Raw genomic sequence first — 17,148 nt, 5'->3', positions numbered from 1 at the left:
GCCTCCACGTTCAAAAGATCATCCTCCACCATTTCCGCCAACTCCAGCATGATGCCACCACCAAACACATCTTCCCTTCACCCCCCCTGGTGGCTTTCTGCAGGGATCGTTCCCTCCGGGACACCCTGGTCCAATCCTCCATCAACCTGTACACCTCCCATGGCACCTTCCCATGCAACCGCAGAAGGTGCAACACCTGCCCCTTTACTTCCCCTCTCCTCATCGTCGAAGGGCCCAAACACTCCTTTCAAGTGAAGCAGCATTTCACTTGCACTTCCCTCAATTTAGTCTGTTGCATTTGCTGCTCCCAATGCGGTTTCCTCTACATTGGAGAGACCAAACACAGACTGGGTGACCGCTTTGCAGAACACTGTGGTCTGTCCGCAAGCATGACCCAGACCTTCCTGTTGCTTGCCATTTCAACACACCACCCTGCTCTCATGCCCACATGTCCATCCTTGGCCTGCTGCAATGTTCCAGTGAAGCTCAACGCAAACTGGAGGAACAGCACCTCATCTTCCGACTAGGCAAGCCTTCCGGACTTAATATTGAGTTCAACAATTTCAGATCATGAACTCTGTCCTCCATCCCCACCCCCTTTCCGATCCCCCTTTTTCCAATAATTTATAGTTTTTTTACAAATACATTTTTCTTTTCCCGCCTATTTTTAAATTTATTTTGATCTATTGTTTTATCGTCTCCTTTTAGCCCATTTCAATCCCTTCCCCCCACCCTACCCCCACTAGGGCCATCTGCCACTAGCTTGTCCTGCTTGCTATCCTTAATGCCCCCATTAGCACATTCCTTAGGTAATATCACCACCGTCAACACCCCTTTGTCCTTTTGGCTATGACATTTTGGCAGTCTCTTCTTTGCCTCCACCTTTCACTGGCCCCTATTGAGCTCTACCTGTCCCACACCCCACCCCCCCCCCCCCCAACCAGCTTATATTTCACCCCATTTCTCTATTTCCTTAGTTCTGATGAATGGTCACACAGACTCAAAACGTCAACTGTATTCCTCTCCGCAGATGCTGTGAGACCTGCTGAGTTTTTCCAGATATTTTTGTTTTTGTTTTTAATTATTCTCAGTTGTTTCTTACAGCAGCTGGCTCTTTTACAACTAACAAAATCAACTCAAATTCAGCTTCACACACCTGACACCATGTTCCATGTGATGCATAAAAATGGATTCTCCCCAAAGCCTTTGTCTTACCCAAGCTACAGGCTACAGGACTATGGCAAGCCACAGTACATGAGAGCTGCAGTGCAAAAAGGCATTTCTCCGAACAGTATCAGTTGTAGAATGATTTCCAGCCTTGCCTTTAAGAGGCATTGGCATGCTTTAAATAGTGTATGCCTGGTTTAACTGGTGTCAGCTTCTCCCGATTTTGGGCCCCTTGCTGAGTTATGCAGCCTATCAACAACATGGTTAATGGTGGTGCACAGTGCAATCATGTAAATTAACAAGCAACATGAAGCTTACATGCTGCCTGAATTGGAAGCATCAGATGGAGGTTAATCCCACATTGTGCCCATTTTTTGGCAGTGATTGAATTTAGTTGCACCACTGTCTGTCAGTAAAGCTTTGGGGTAAATCTCTGCATGGGTTCTCCTATTTGCCCATGGTAATGATGGTGAAAAAATGGTAGAAATCCTGGAGGATGATATAAAGGTCAGGATTTTGTTGGGCCGATGGGCATTTCGCCCAATACTCGCCCACCAGCCTTCCCACAATTGAGGTCTCCGGCAATGGAAGTCCCGCGGGCCATGAGCTCCTGGCCAATCATAGGATGATTGTTCCTCATGCCATCAGTGCCATTGGGAATGGTGGCTGCTGGCTGCAATGCACCCACTAGAGACCCAGGATAATCGTGGGACCCCAGGCCAAAGGTGATTGAAGGTGGTTTGAGGGTCATGGGGTGTGGAATGTGAGGGGGGTGGTGTGGAAGGGGTCAGGGACAAGGCCAGGGCTTGGCTTTCAACAGACACACCTGATGCTGAGTCCCTCAATTGGGCACAAGAGTGCCTGATAGCAAGGGAACCCCCCCTCCCTCCTCCTCCCCTCCCCCCTCCTCCCCTCCCCCCCTCCCCCCTCCTCCCCCTCTCCTCCCCTCCCCACTCCTCTCCTCCACCCCTCCCCTCCTCCCCCTCCCTCCTCTCCCCCCCCCACCCCTCTCCCTTCCTCCTCCCCCCTACCCCCTTCCTTCCCCCTTCCTCCCTCCTTTCCTCCCCCCTCTCCCCTCCTGCTGTAAGTAGTGTTATGACCACAGCCGGTGTTAATTGCTGCACAACCCAGATCCCAGAGGGAATCACAAGTGATTCAAACTGCATCCTCCCCCAGCCCAGAGCTCTAGCTATAGCTCAACAGTTCAAACTATCTCTATCCCCAGCTATGTTTCATATCTCACAGCTCCACAGTAACTGTAAAATACCATTTTTCCCCTTCCATCTCAGTTCCATTTTTCTCACACCTCTTTGAAACTCAAACCCCTCCAAATATAAGATTTTTCATGTTTCTATCTTGTCTTTGCTTTTGGGTCAATGAAATATAATAGCCCCACTACTATTTACCTATAGAACTCCTGCAAGATGCAAACATGTTCATTGGTTTTCTGATTCCCCTTTGATTTTCAAACAAACTCTCAACTAATCTAAAATGCAAATGTTAGATCTAATCTGTTTACATATAGCTCAATCTTAACACCTCTATCCTTTTCATGCCACATACACAAACACACACACACAGTCTCCTTTGCAGAATAACACAATATTCCTCAAAATATTAAAAAAAACATCCATTCTCACAGCAAATAAGTAAATTGATTGATTAATTTGATAAATAATTATTCATATGTCTCACTGAGGGAGAAAGCACTTTTTAACTACAAAACAATACAGACAATAAAGAGGTAATGATCCGTTAACCCATTTGAGTGACTTGGTTGACACGATAGAAATCACTTACGCTTTTTGGAAAATTGCCATGGGATCATTTACAGCCAGTGGAAAGAGTAGGCAATTAAGTTCTTGTTTACATCCATCTGATAGACAGTAATGTTAAGAATGCAATATTCCCTCAGTATGTCAATGGAATGTCAGCATAGCTTATGAGCCCTGTCCCTGGAGTGGGACTTGACTCCATGCCTTCTGACTCAAAGGTAAGATCTATAAGTTGAGCCACAGCTATCTAAGGTCCCTTTAGGTAAGTCTTTATTGATCTTTCTAACACACCTACACAACTTTTCTCACAGAAATAGGCACAAGAATCAACCAGCTGTGGTTTAAAAATTAGGAGGCACAGTTTCAAAAGATAAGTTAATTAAATGTTTTTAAAATTTCCCTTGAAATGTGGGTGACATTGACCAGGCAGTATTTTTTGCACAAACCTCAACATCCTAAATGCATTAAGAATCAATTACATCATGTAGGATGTGAGTCACATGTAGGCCACACCAAGTAGGCATTGTAGCTTCCCTTCCCTGAAGGCTATTAGTGAAATTGTTGGGTTAACAGCAGTTATTAGTCATTTTATCTGCTTGCAGGTTATCAAATTTATTGAACTGTGAACTCATAACAACTTACATTTATATAATGCCTTTGATGTAGAAAAAATATCTTGAAGCAACCTCTGGGCTGCTTGTACCATAACCTGCAAACAGTTACAATAACAAATCACCAAATATCACTGTAATGGTATAAAAATCTACAGCAGCTTAACTTATATTACATAAACTAAAGAAACAGTTTTGATAAACACAGCTTTAATATTTTGCCTTGGTTCCTTTCATGTTTTCTTCAGATTTGAGATATCAAATACCATCTTTTGAGTAAAAGTAATTAATCCTTTCAAATTCCTTTCAATAACAGTCCTTGTATATAAGGCGAGCTATCCCTTAGGTTTAGGCTAGGATAATTTATATTATGGACGTTCTCGGGATGACAGCATTTGTGTTCCAACCCTTGTCATCCGACCAGTGTCTTGCTGTTGCCTGCCAGCCCAGATTGCTGCCACCCATGCTGTGGTGGTGCAGTCTGAAGTTGGGCCTTCCATGGTTAGAGATAGCCATTGGGTTAGCACTGCATAGGAGCACTAGACCAGCTGACTTTTGTATAGAATATTGGATAATTTGATTGATAAAGTTGGTTTGGAACGTTTGTTTTGTGATTGCTTTTGCTTCAGTATTGTGTCCAAGAGAACACTGTGATGATCATGCAGAGGAAAGGTGAAGTGTGGCACTATTGCCAAATGGGGAATTGAGCTTGTGTTCACTGGAACCAATGAACCAAACCCAATAGCCCTATCAGACAGGGGCTGGGTTGGTTACCTCCTCCTTCTCTTTTCCGCCTCACTTTCTCCTCCTCAGCAACTCAGCCTGTACTTAGTGGCAAGGGTTGTGTCCACATGATGGTGACGTTTTGCAAGATGCAGCAAACCATGACAAATTGTAAGATGCATACTGGCGAGCACTGTAGGGCTCCTCTGGAACAGCCCCAGCAGTGAAAGTGTTGCTTAAATTGGAGCCATTCTTAACACACTTTTATATTTATGCACAAAGTTACACATTACAAGCATACACATGCTAATCCAGCAATAATTTTGGTCTGTGTCTAACCACAGGGGGCTAAACCGAATGCTCAATCATTTGCATAATTTAACAATGAATATACAATTAAGATGGCCTCCTGCTGAGAGCCCTTCTCCCTCTCCTCCTCCACTGTGTTGCCTCTCCTCATTCTCCTTGCCATGCTGCAAGTCTATGGGGATAGAAGCTACATCACGATGACTGGGAACAAGTGTTCTGAGTAGAATCCAGAAGTGAGAACCAAATTCTTCACCACATGTCACACCACTCCCTGTATATATCACCATCTTCAAGTAGCAGTACAAATGACCAAGGACTTCTACTAACTCAGCAACAACCAACAGAAATCAATTAGCAATTTTTAAGAAATCTTTCATGGCATGTGAGTGTCGTTTGCAAGGCCAGTGTTTGTTGCCCATCCCCAACTGCTCTCAAGAAGATTGTGGTGAGCCACGTTCTTGAACCGTTGCTGTCCATGTGATATGGATACATCCACAGTGCTGTTAGGAAGGCAATTCCAGGGTTCTGACACAGCAGAGGAACAGCAATATAGTTCCAAGTCAGAATGTTGTGTGGCTTGGAGGGGAACTTGCAAATGATAGTGTTCCCATGTATCTGCTGCCCTTGTCCTTATAGGAGGTAGGGATCATGGGTTTGGAAGGTAGTATTGAAGGAGCCTTGGCGTGTTGCTGCAGTGCGTCTTGTAGATGGTACATACTGCTGTCACCGTGCACCAGTGGTGGACGGAGTGAAGATTTAAGGTGGTGGATGGGGTGCAAATCAAGTGGGCTACTTTGTCCTGGATGGTATCAAGCTTTCTGAATTTTGTTGGAGCTGCACTTATTCAGGTAAGTAGAGAGTATTCAAAGACACAACATTACCATCACTGAATCCCCCACGATCACCATCCAAGACGCTCCTGACTTGTGCCCTATAAATGGCGGACAGGATTTGGGGAGTCAGGCGGTGGGTTACTTCGCAGAGAATTCCCAGCCTCTGACTAGTATTTATGTGGCTGGCACAGTTACATTTCTAGTCAATGATAACTCCCAGATTGGTGATGGTGAGTGATTCAGTGATGGTAATGTTTTTGAATGTGATGGTTAGATAATCTCTTGTTGGAGATGGTCATTGCTTGGCACTTATGTCACATAAACATTATCTAATTACCACTTATCTGTCCAAGCCTGAATGTTGTCCAGGTCTTGCTGCATATGGACATGGATTGCTTTGGTGTCTTAAGAGTCACAAAAAATACTAAACACTATTCAATCATCAATGAACATCCCCAATTCTGAATTTATGATGGAGGGAAGATCATTGATGAAGCAGCTGAAGATGGTTGGGCCTAGGACACTACCCTGAGGAACTCCTGCAGCAGTGTCCTGTGGCTGAGATGACTGGCCTTGAGCCAGAAATGGCTAATCATCCTTTAAATAGCATTGCTGCTGGGGGTCCTTTCTGCTGCTGAATGCAAGTTCAGCTGTGCGATGATATGAAAGGATGTTAGCTTCAGTGTTTAGATTGAACATGTCACTGCTAGAGTCAAACCAGCATTTCACACTGACTGGCATCATGACCTGGCTGCTCGGCATTCTTTGGTGTACTGTCCCTGTGCCCGTTTGAACGGTCTGCCTAAAATGGCAGCCAGCACGACTTGCACAAGAAATGTGCATGCAAGACACAGTCATTTTGAACCCAAAACGACATCCATAGTGCCAATAGTACAGGTAATATGCAATTGGAATTTTCAGCTAAAATCTCAGGCCTCTCATGTTGTCTCAGCCTCTGATGGAAACCATTGTTCGAGTGTCATGAAGCTATTAACGTATATAATATTATTGGAAAATATTTTTCTTTTAAAATAGAGATTTAGTCTGTGGGTGTATCTTAATTCGATTAAAACCAGTTAGTCTGGGTGCTTTAATGTGTGCTAGTTTTGAGATGTTAGAGAGCATTATTTTGAATAGAGCATTCAAGAAGTGGGGTGAAACCTGGCACCTAGCTAGCAAAGACCAAGCAGTATGGTTATATTACAAAAAAATTGGTATTGTGTTTTATTGTTAGAGAGGTGGAGTTCAAAGTAGCTGGTGATACATTGAGAATTTACATTCAATGGGCTGTGCTAGGTATAACAAGACAACCATTTTATTTTAAACAAATGTCATTACCTATATTTTAAGTGGTATGTTTGTGATGCAACTCTAAATTCAGGAATCAGACCACCAGTTCTCGAGAGGTTTTATATTAAACTGAATGAAACATCTTACTAAATTACACAAGTTAAATACATACACATGGCTACAAATTATTACAATCATAACTTTTAACAAATTCCTAAACTAATTGCCACTAAGGCAATAGCAGCCCATAGATTTTACCATAGATATGTGTAGGGCAGAAGCCATGTAAGATCAAAGTAGCTATAAGCCTACAACTGTCTCCACAGGAACCAAAGTGAAAGGAATCTAATTTTGAATTCGTAAGGTGAAAATGTTTTGCCTGGTCTCTGGTAAAATCTATGGGCTGCTATTGCCTTAGTGGCAATTAGTTTAGGAATTTGTTAAAAGTTATGATTGTAATAATTTGTAGCCATGTGTATGTATTTAACTTGTGTAATTTAGTAAGATGTTTCATTCAGTTTAATATAAAACCTCTCGAGAACTGGTGGTCTGATTCCTGAATTTAGAGTTGCATCACAAACATACCACTTAAAATATAGGTTATGACATTTGTTTAAAGTCTCTGGGATTTTTAAATAACTCAGCTTTACCAGAAGGCTGTTTCATAACATCAAGGCAGTTGGAAAATTGAAAATTCTTTTGTACACAAAAGTTCAATCATTTTCTTGTAGAATTTTTAATATTTTTGTCAGACCAATTTCTCCAACAGTAGGCTCACATTTTTAACTCTTCCTGTCATTTAGTTCATTTTGACACAAAATATGAATATAAGCTGAAACTAAATAATTGAATTGCTTTATTATAAAATAGAGAAAGAATATACCTACCATAACTATAACAACTATTTTATAACTGAATTTAAAGTGTACTAGAAAGTAAGGGGTCAAAATTAAAAATAAAGCCTGACCTTCAATGGATCAATGGGTAAATTAACTCCATGGTACCTTATGGATCAGGGATGTATCAAGTTTGATACTTGATATCAGAAATCAAGGGTGCATTTGCAGACTACAGTATCCTTAGGTTTCGGAGGGAAAGTTGACTACTTAAATTATGTATTATTCTTCTTCTAATGCCTGTTGAAAGCTCTATAAACCTCAGAAGAGGAGGGAGAAAAAATCATGAAACAAGGAAGGGATGTCGGGTCCCAAAGTTTTTTGCCTTTCTGGTGCACTCCCACTGTAACTAGGGAAACAATGACATAGTGGTAATGTTACTGGACTAGAGGTCCAGGCTAATACCCTGGGAACACGGGTTCAAATCCCACCACATCAGCTAATGGAATTTAAATTCAATTAATTAATTTTAAAAATCTGGGATATAAAGCTAGCCCATGGTGACCATTAAACTATCATCAATTGTCGTAAAAACCCATTTGGTTCACTAATGTCCTTTAGGGAAGGAAATTTGTCATCCTTACCTCGTCTGGCCGACATGTGACTCTGGACACACAGCAATGTGGTTGACTCTTAACTGCCCTCTGAAATGGCCGAGCAAGCCAATCAGTTCAAGGGCAATTAAGGATGGGCAACAAATGCTGACTTTGCCAGCAATGCCCACATCCTATGAAAAAATAAAAAACATTCTGGTGGAAGTGCATCAGAAAATAGACGAGGACTTCAATGCATCAGGTCCTGGACTTACATGGGAGATGCTGCAGAATCTTGTAAGTAGCTTGACTGTCTAATCTGAGAAAATAAAAAGATGGCAAAAATTAAATCCAACTCTGTTGTTGTTTCTTTTTTTTGTAATGTCAGCCCTTTCAGAGCTACAATGGTGGTGAAAATTTTTAGTGCTTCTGCAAATTCCCATTGTACTCTGGCAGGCACATTTCAAACTTGGTCAGGTATGATCATGGACTTGTTATTTTAATGCACGAGTAAGCCAGATAACATGAGTTTACATTCCAGCATTGCACTTTGAGAATTATGAAACATCTGGAAATCTGTATCCATATAGTGCTGATGCTCATCATGAAGTGACCGTGAAGCTGTCCAGATGTTGAAAAAATTCAGCTGGTTCGCTTATTTTCTCCAGGGAGGAAGCCTGCCATCCTATTCGGTCTGGCCTATGTATTACTCCAGTCTTGTACCAATGTGGCTGACTGTTAAATGCCTTCTGAAGTAGTCTAGCAAGCCACTCAGCTGATCCAGAAATGGGTAATAAATACAAGGATTGCCAACAACACACATATCCAGAGAATGAATGAAAATATGCTGAGTCCCAACCTTCTTAGGAGTTTTCTGTGCTCTTGGTTGGAACCAGATCCTCCTCTGTCCAACCAAGGCCATTAACACAGAGGGGGTTTTTGTCAGTGATGGGAATTCCTAAATCAAGAGTTCCTGCATCCCCAGCCTCTTAAAACTGGTGGCCAGTTTAGCCAGTTATGGGAGGTTTTCCAGATTGTTGTGGGACCCATTAGGGGGTCAGGTCCAGGCTGGGCATGTGGCCTGGGCCCTGAAGAAAAGGGCAAAAAATGTTTTTTTATTTGTTTACTTGTGAACCCCTTATAAAGACGATGGGAGGACACCAGGACAATAGGGTCTGGGACCCTCTTCCTCCCTCCCCAGTGACTGCTTAACCACAATTTCCGGCCTTTTCCCTGTGGCATGCTGTCTATGTCGCAGTCAGGAACACGAGGTCCGTGTAAAGTGTGATCCCATTAATTATGCTGGAATGATGAGCTGTGGCATTCGCAGGGCCTTTATCTTTAAGGAAGAGCTGGGAGCCTAAACCAAAGGTTTTTGGCTCATTCTTGTTACTCTTCCCAAAGGCTACTGTAGGCTCATCTGAAAGTTAGGTTGTGTGAAGGGTGGGGGAAGGCTCTGCTGTGCTTCAGCGCATCACACCTGCTTCAAACCTGCTTACACTTTTGTTGCCAATTCACATTTGTCATAGAACAGTAGTAGACTTGCAGCAGCTGCTTAAATATAAATAGCGGGATAGATTAAGTTCCATTGGATTTTACAGTGCAAGTTGCTGCTGTGAGCTTAACTGATGGAAATGAATATGGCAATCCATTTTAAACTGTTAGAAAGAAAACTTGCAATGCTTATCTCTTGTATATTTACTGGAAATCAAAATTCACTAAAAGTTTCAGGCAGCTGTTTTGGTGGGTTGTCACTACCCATGGTGTGTACTGCTTAGACTCCCTTAAGTAATCTTGTAGAAATGACCAAGAAGTCTTTATTAACATTACTGAAGCATATACATATTTACATTAGAGGGTACAGGTATGGAGAGGACTCCATGGCATGTCCTAGCTCTATACTGTTGACCTAAGCTGTAGGTCAGGTGCCTTCTTACATCACCAGTGGGCAGTACTGTATTTAGTCCCAGGTTAACCCTTAATGTACTGGATCCTTTTACTACAGCAGCAAAATAGATTTTGTAAGTATGGATTGACACCGTAGTACATTTCCCCATTCTAAGCCTTATTGCACCATGCTGCATATCTATTGAAAAACTGAACAATAAGCCTGGCTAATCTGGAGCATTGTCTTGGTTTCTGAATGTGTCCCACCCTCCAGCCCCACCCCACATCTCATGAACCCTTGAAAAACAAAGATGGCCTTCTCATGAAAGAAAAACTCCACAGCTATGCAAATTTACAGCATTGAAAGTTTTGACACTCAATCCAAAACCTGTCCTTAATTGGGTGATCTCAATGAGGGTGATGGTAAGATTGCTACAGTTATCTGGGACTAGATAGAGGAGAGGAACAGTTAGTTAGATATCCCATTTCTAGAGGAAAGAAAAATTTTAAATATGTCTAACAAACAATCTCTTTCTTTGGCTTGATGTCTGTTTTCTTATACCTCTGTGAAGCCTTGTGAGAATTTTCTACATTAAAACTATATTTCCTCCTAATTTTAAAATATTTAGTGATTCAAATAATGTTAATAGAGCTAGCATTTTAGGGTATTAGTTCCAGTGGGTGGACCACATTATGTTTTAAGATGGATTGGCACTCTCAATGCACTGTAAGATTAACTCTTCTGTTGTTCAATCTCTCCTGGGAAGACAAAAGTGGCGAGGGTTGGACGGGGGTTGGTGGTGTGGGGAGGGGTTCTGGAACACAAGGGGAGTGGAAAGACAAAAGATGGGGTGCTGAAACACAAAAGGGGGTGTTCTTGAACACAAGGTGGGGTGGGAAGAAAAAAAGAGGGGAAGAAACCATGGAGCCTTGCAGGGAGGGCATGGGGGGGAAGAAACGAGGGAGCAATGCAGGGGCCGTGGGAAACCAGGGAACATTTTGTGGGGGTGAGGGGGAAGATTCAGAGGGAGGGGTCTGTGTCGATGGTTGAATCTTGGTGGGGGGGGCAAACGTCAGGTACTGGTGATGGGACAGCACTGCAACTGTCAGAGGAGGCAGTGGGATGCAGCAGGGTGGGAGGGTGGGATCAGTCTGGGTGGTTGGAAGGATCATAAAGGTGTACATGGATCTTAGGACTGGACAGCATAGGTTGGGCATGGGGACTGTGAAAGACGTGGGCTCATCGAGGAGGGAAGGCAGTTGAAGGGGGACGGTGATGGGCTGCAGGGTGATGGGGAGTTTTCAAGGGTGACAGATGAGAAGGTGAAGGTAACACCGGGGATGGGGGGGGTGGTCAATGGTGATGGAGGAGTTGGGTGGGTTACTGGAGGAGGGTAGAAGGTGTTGGATCCTGATTCAAAAGTTATGTGCATCATCCTCATGTGAAGGCAGAGCCAGGTGAAGAAATACTAGTTGGGAGGAGGGTCATTGGGGGGGTGAAGCTGAAGTCAGCTCAACCGGATAATTGAAAGAGAACCCTGATAATCTACCCTGACAAAGGAGAGGTCTCTATATAGACTCAGAAAGACAGTGGAGGGAAAGGGAACAGTGTGCACGGGAGGCTATTCGCACATGGCTCACAAGGGCCTTTAAAAACAGCGATGCCTCCATGTGCTGGCATGATTCAGTGAGACACAGTTTCAGCCTAGGTTGGCCCCTTGAAAGGTGGAGGGCGTGCACAGGAGCAAGAACACAAGCAGCACCAAGAAAAATCTAGGAGAGTTCTGTCAAGTGCATTGATTAATATATTTTCAAAGGGGCAAAAATTATCTACAATGCTAAATTGTACATCCGTGCAACCAGAGTGAACTTAATACTTCTTCATTTTCCTTAGCCCAGGTTATATGGTGGCCAAGTTGTGCTATTAATGATATAATTGATTGGCAGACACTTCTTGGGTGGAAACTTTAAGTTTATTTACAATATATTCAGCAGCAACTACATGTGTGCTTTCAACTTCAACTTTATCTCTATACCGACCATTGAGGGAGCCCATGCTACTCTCCTATTGGTTACTACAGATCATGTGATCTTCCTTAACAAGTATTATTCTTAAAGGTATATTGCACACTAAATAAAACCATAATTACTACACCCTACCACTACAGATGCTTCCCCGACATCCACAGCAGAGATGGAGGTAGCTTACTGACCACTATGCCCTGATGTCTCTGATGACTTTGGCGGGCATCCTCTGGAGGCCTGAGGCCTGGAGGGCCCCATCCTTCTTTAGATCTCCTGCCCTGAGGCAGGTGCACTCTCAACAGTCTCAGAGGCTGGAACTGATGGTGTCACAGGCAGAGGAGAGTCAGAACGCCAGGGTGGAAGCTTCAGGCGTTGCCGTCTGATGCTCCTCCTCTCTTTGGGTGGCCAAGGACCCTGTCCTGACTCCTTGGGGTGAAGAGGCATCTGGAGGGATGTTGAGGTGACCCACTCCGCCTTCTCACGTAGTCAATGCGAAATTTCACCCATGGCTACAACGATGGAGTGCAAGTCCGAGGGCATCTCTTGCAGAAACTGGGCACTCTACTGGACCAGGGTTTCCATGGCATTTGCCATCCTCCCCATGGAGTCCTCCATGCGCACACATGTCAGAATCACTGCATCAGAGAGCATGCAGACGTAATCATCCGCCTCGTGTGCCACTCTGTTGAGGGGCTCTGACACCTCTGTCAGATGTTGCCCTGCATCTCACTGATGCTCCAGCATCCTCTCCATGGCTGCTTCTAGAGGCTCATCATCTGACTCACACTTAGCAGGGGGCTCTTCTCCAGCAGTCCTCCGAATGTCAGAGACCATGGCTGTCACTGCTTCTTTCTGCTTGGACACGTGTCTGTGGGGTGACCACCAGAGTGTGAGCCCCAGCCTAAACTAAAACTGTGAGCCACCGAAGTGAGTGTCTCTGGGCTGGTGGAGGGTGAAGGTGAATGCAGTGATGGTTCCACAGATGAAATATCATCATCCTTGTCATCTTTCAAGGTCTTGTGCAAGCTGGGGCTCAGCTCAGGTGCCGGGGCTGCCTCACCGTCTTTCTGATGGCTATAATGGAAAGAGGAGAGAATGAGTGACTGCATGGGCCACCTTCTACATTGCACAGAGCCTCACCCTCAGGTTTCAACTTGCAGAGAATAAGCATGCATCTGCACTGGATGGCTGGGAGATACCGGCCTCATCGTCGCCACAGTCCTCCTCTGCCAGCTCAGCAGACCGCTGCTCATATTGTGTGAGGGATATTGGGCTCAGATGCCTCCTCCCGTCTTCTACCTTTCATGACTGTTAAGCGCTGTCTTCTCCTGCATAAGGATAAATGGTTTGTGAGCACTGCTGAGGTAGAGGCAGGGTGTACACTGCTAATTCTATGTCTAATAAGTGACCATGTGAATCCCCAAAGCTTGTTCACCATGTGCAAGGCACAAGTGAGGGGTTTGAGGGAATACTGTCCACTTACCTGGATAAGTGTAGCTCACACAGCACTCAGAAAGCTGGAGACCATTCAGGACTCCACAAGCCGCTTGATTGACAACCCATCCAGCACCGTCAACATTCAGTCCCTGCACCACCAACCCAATGGCAGCTGTGTGTGCCATATGACAGATGTGCTGCTGCTAGTCCCCAAGAGTACTTCGGCAGCCCCCTCCAGACCCGTGAGCTCCAGCAGCTAGAAGGACAAGGGCAACAGAGGCATGGCATCAGCAGCATCTGCAAGTTGCCCTCTACTCTAACCACCAGCATCACACGCCATCTCCCCCCCGCAACCCCCACACACAATGGCTGCACCTTCAGTGTGGCTGGGTCAGCAACCCACAGTTACCTCATACCAGCAGACCACATGAATTAGGGCAGTGGGGCAATGAGGCAGCACCCCAGCAACTTGTTAAGAGTTTTTAAGGATGGACAGCACAGAAATTGGCCTTGCTATTAACACACACGTCCCAGGACCAATTCAGAGAATGGAGAGGTGAGTATGGAGAGTAGAGGGTAAGTGAACCCTCTGGTTATGTTGTTCATTCATTTCCTGCACTGGAGGGCAGTCCTCCTCTGCACCCCTTTGGCATTGACTGCCCTGGCGGCTGTGGTGACTAGTTGGGCCTCCTGCTCCCGTCTCTGGGGGAGAGGACACCCCTCCTGTCCTCCATGGCCTGGAGGAGAGGGAAGCACCGCTGAACTGTGGGGCTGGTGCTTGCTGGTTTCTGGCACCAGGTCCTGGATTCCTGGTGTGATGAATAAATGGGTGTGTTTTAAATATGGCATCTGGACATGACGGCAGGGCACATGACATCCTGCCCACCCCGCCACACAATTCAACATACTTCTCCTAGCTGCATACTTAATTAGGTGAGCGGCACACGATGCGGTGTGCTCATCCACCCCGCTCTCCGGTCAGAGTCCCTCCAAGTTCCCGCTCCTGCCACTGGACTTAGGCCTGGAGCTGTAAAACCAGCCTTCAGCTTTGTTTCTCTCTCCACAGTGCTGCCTGACCTGCTGAATGTTCCAGCATTTTCTGTTTTTTTTTCAAAATTCCAGCATCCACAGTACTCTGTTTTTCAAATGCACATATTAGCTTGTAGCATAAACCACTGTAGTACATACTGTCTGAATGTCATGAGTGTAATAATTTTCTTTTTTTTTGGTTTATTATAAAGTAGGTTAAAGGGGGTAAATAGTTAGATCTGTCTCTCTGTGTGTGTGATTTAATTACATTTTGTAGCCAAGCATACCGCAAGTTGAAGTTATCACAAGAAGTAAGGCATAGAAGTGTCTTTAAAATGCTAAGTAGGTAGACATGATTGGGGTCTTGGCCTGTAAGGTGTGAGGGGAACTTGCATTTTTAGATAGATGAAGGGAGGTTTGAATTTCAAAGAGGTTAATGAGAATATTGGCAACATGAAAAGATTTGAGAAAGGGAAAGTTCCAAAAACATATGGAAACAATGGAATTTACATAGTAAAAAGAAGGAAAACATATGTCCAGGAGAATGAGGCTATATGTTAGGGGAAGGCATTGTGAGGTCTAACAGAAATGTGTGAAATAACTTTAATGAAGCCTCCAGTATTTGTACACAAGCCTGCTATATACAGAAACTGGAGCTGAAGAAAATCTATTTGGAATTCTACTGTCTGGGGTATTGTATTAATTTGCTGGATCTGTTTAAAATCTAAAATCTATTTTTGGACCATTGCCTTAAAGCAGGTATAACTGGGAGTCAGGTTAATTAGGGGTATTAGGAATTATTATAGTAGTAATGTATAGTTCTAAGTATGCGCTTTAAATCTTCTCTTCTGTTAATAAATATATTAATTTTGTTTTTTTTTAAAAACCTCAAGTCTTGGTGGACTTATTCCTTCTGAATTCAGTGCACGCATCGTGAAATAAATACAAATTTCAAAACCGTTGTGCTAATGCGATCATGTTTCCATCATGGATTTGATCTGCCTGGCATACATCATTTGCCACGTCATAACACTGAAAGATTAGTTAAATGTACATTTGTGGAAGAAGTAGGCCAGTCACATCTGCCTCCAGAAGTGATCCTTAAAGTGATGGCAATAAATATCTTCCAGTGGGACATGGAATGGGATCCATCAAAACTACCTAAAAAGTTTCCAAGATCCACAAACTGTGCAAGTTCTGTAGTTCTTATTGTGTGTTCATTTCAGCCCATTACTATCAGAGGCTATGGGCCTCTCTCCAGTATTTGGCTATAAAACAAATGGTTCTGTGTCCAAGATTGAAATTCAGCTCCAATTTTATGGAGTGTGTGCAAAGGAAAAGTCCAACTGTCTCAGGGGACACTAGTTGGATGCTGCTGGATTTGGCATCCTTATTGATTAATATTTCTCTGCAGCAACTAAGCATTACCGCCAATGAGGGGCAGTGAAGATATTTGCGTACTGTGCCAGTTATGTTGGGCTCCAGTCTCTTTTTTAAAGGTTATATAAAGCCAGGCAAAATCCAAACACTGGTGTTTTTTATTCACAGCCATAACTGCCAATGGTCAATAAAGGTGGGTCTGGTAACAAAAACTGAACCAAAAAAAGAACCTCTCTGTCATAGTAGAAAAGGCAGAGGAATTCAGAAATTGCAAGTCCCGGCCCTGGGCATAGCACTTCCTATTTTTCCGGGGATGGGGATGGAGAGGGGCCAGGGTTTGTGCATAAGCAGATTATGGAGGCAGCTGGCCATTTCAATCATCAGCTGTGTCCACTGAAGTGGGATTTTGGTAGGACTGTGAAACCCAACATGTATAGATTAGACCAGGTAAGAAATGGTCAGAATTTGGCAATTTCTTTTGGATAGCCAGGAGAGGTAAGGTACCCCTTTGGATATGGTCCTGGGACACCTTTAGTGGAGGTCAGGTGCCCTTTGGAGTAGGTCAGGTGTCCTTTAGAATTGTTAAAATTAGATATAAATGTGCATTTAAAAAGTGCATGAACTCATTACTGTCAAGCTTACTGGGACTGTCCACAGACTTGTGAAAATCAACTTTAAAAATTGTCAGAGGCACCTGTCAAAAGCAATTGTCAAAGGGAGCAGTCAAACTGTCAAGGTACTTAAAAGACCCGCCCTTTAAATTTCTGATAACAATGTCTGGAGTGTTTAAAAAAAAGTACTTGCTCTAGGTACAGGGGCATAGGTTGTCATGGAGGTTGTGGTTGGTTATGTGATATGGGTACAAGGGTTTAGGCTGACATGGAGGGTATAGGGGTTTATGGGTGGATGAGTACCGAGGCATAGATTGACATGGGGTGTATGTTGGGGTTATGGGGATGGGTGTAGGACATGAGGTGACATGGGTTTTCATGGAGTGAGTGGAGGGATGAGGGGGGAGGACTGGAGGGATGTCTTTTGTTTTATTGTCTTTTTCAATCCTTAGCACTGTGCTAGTGCACAGGGGCAGGCCTTCTGGCCAGACTATCTCCACACACTGCAGCTTGCGCACTTATTGTGGGGCAGCAGGCCTAACTTCTAATCCAATCCACCCCCTAGAATGAACATACCAACTTCTGAGCCTTTTTCCCAAGTCAAGTTTATGGAGCTGGGAAATGTCCCGACTCTGTGCTCCC

Source organism: Carcharodon carcharias, chromosome 6 (assembly GCF_017639515.1).
Source record: "Carcharodon carcharias isolate sCarCar2 chromosome 6, sCarCar2.pri, whole genome shotgun sequence".
Taxonomy (NCBI): domain Eukaryota; kingdom Metazoa; phylum Chordata; class Chondrichthyes; order Lamniformes; family Lamnidae; genus Carcharodon; species Carcharodon carcharias.
Note: the sequence above shows the minus strand (reverse complement) of the source record.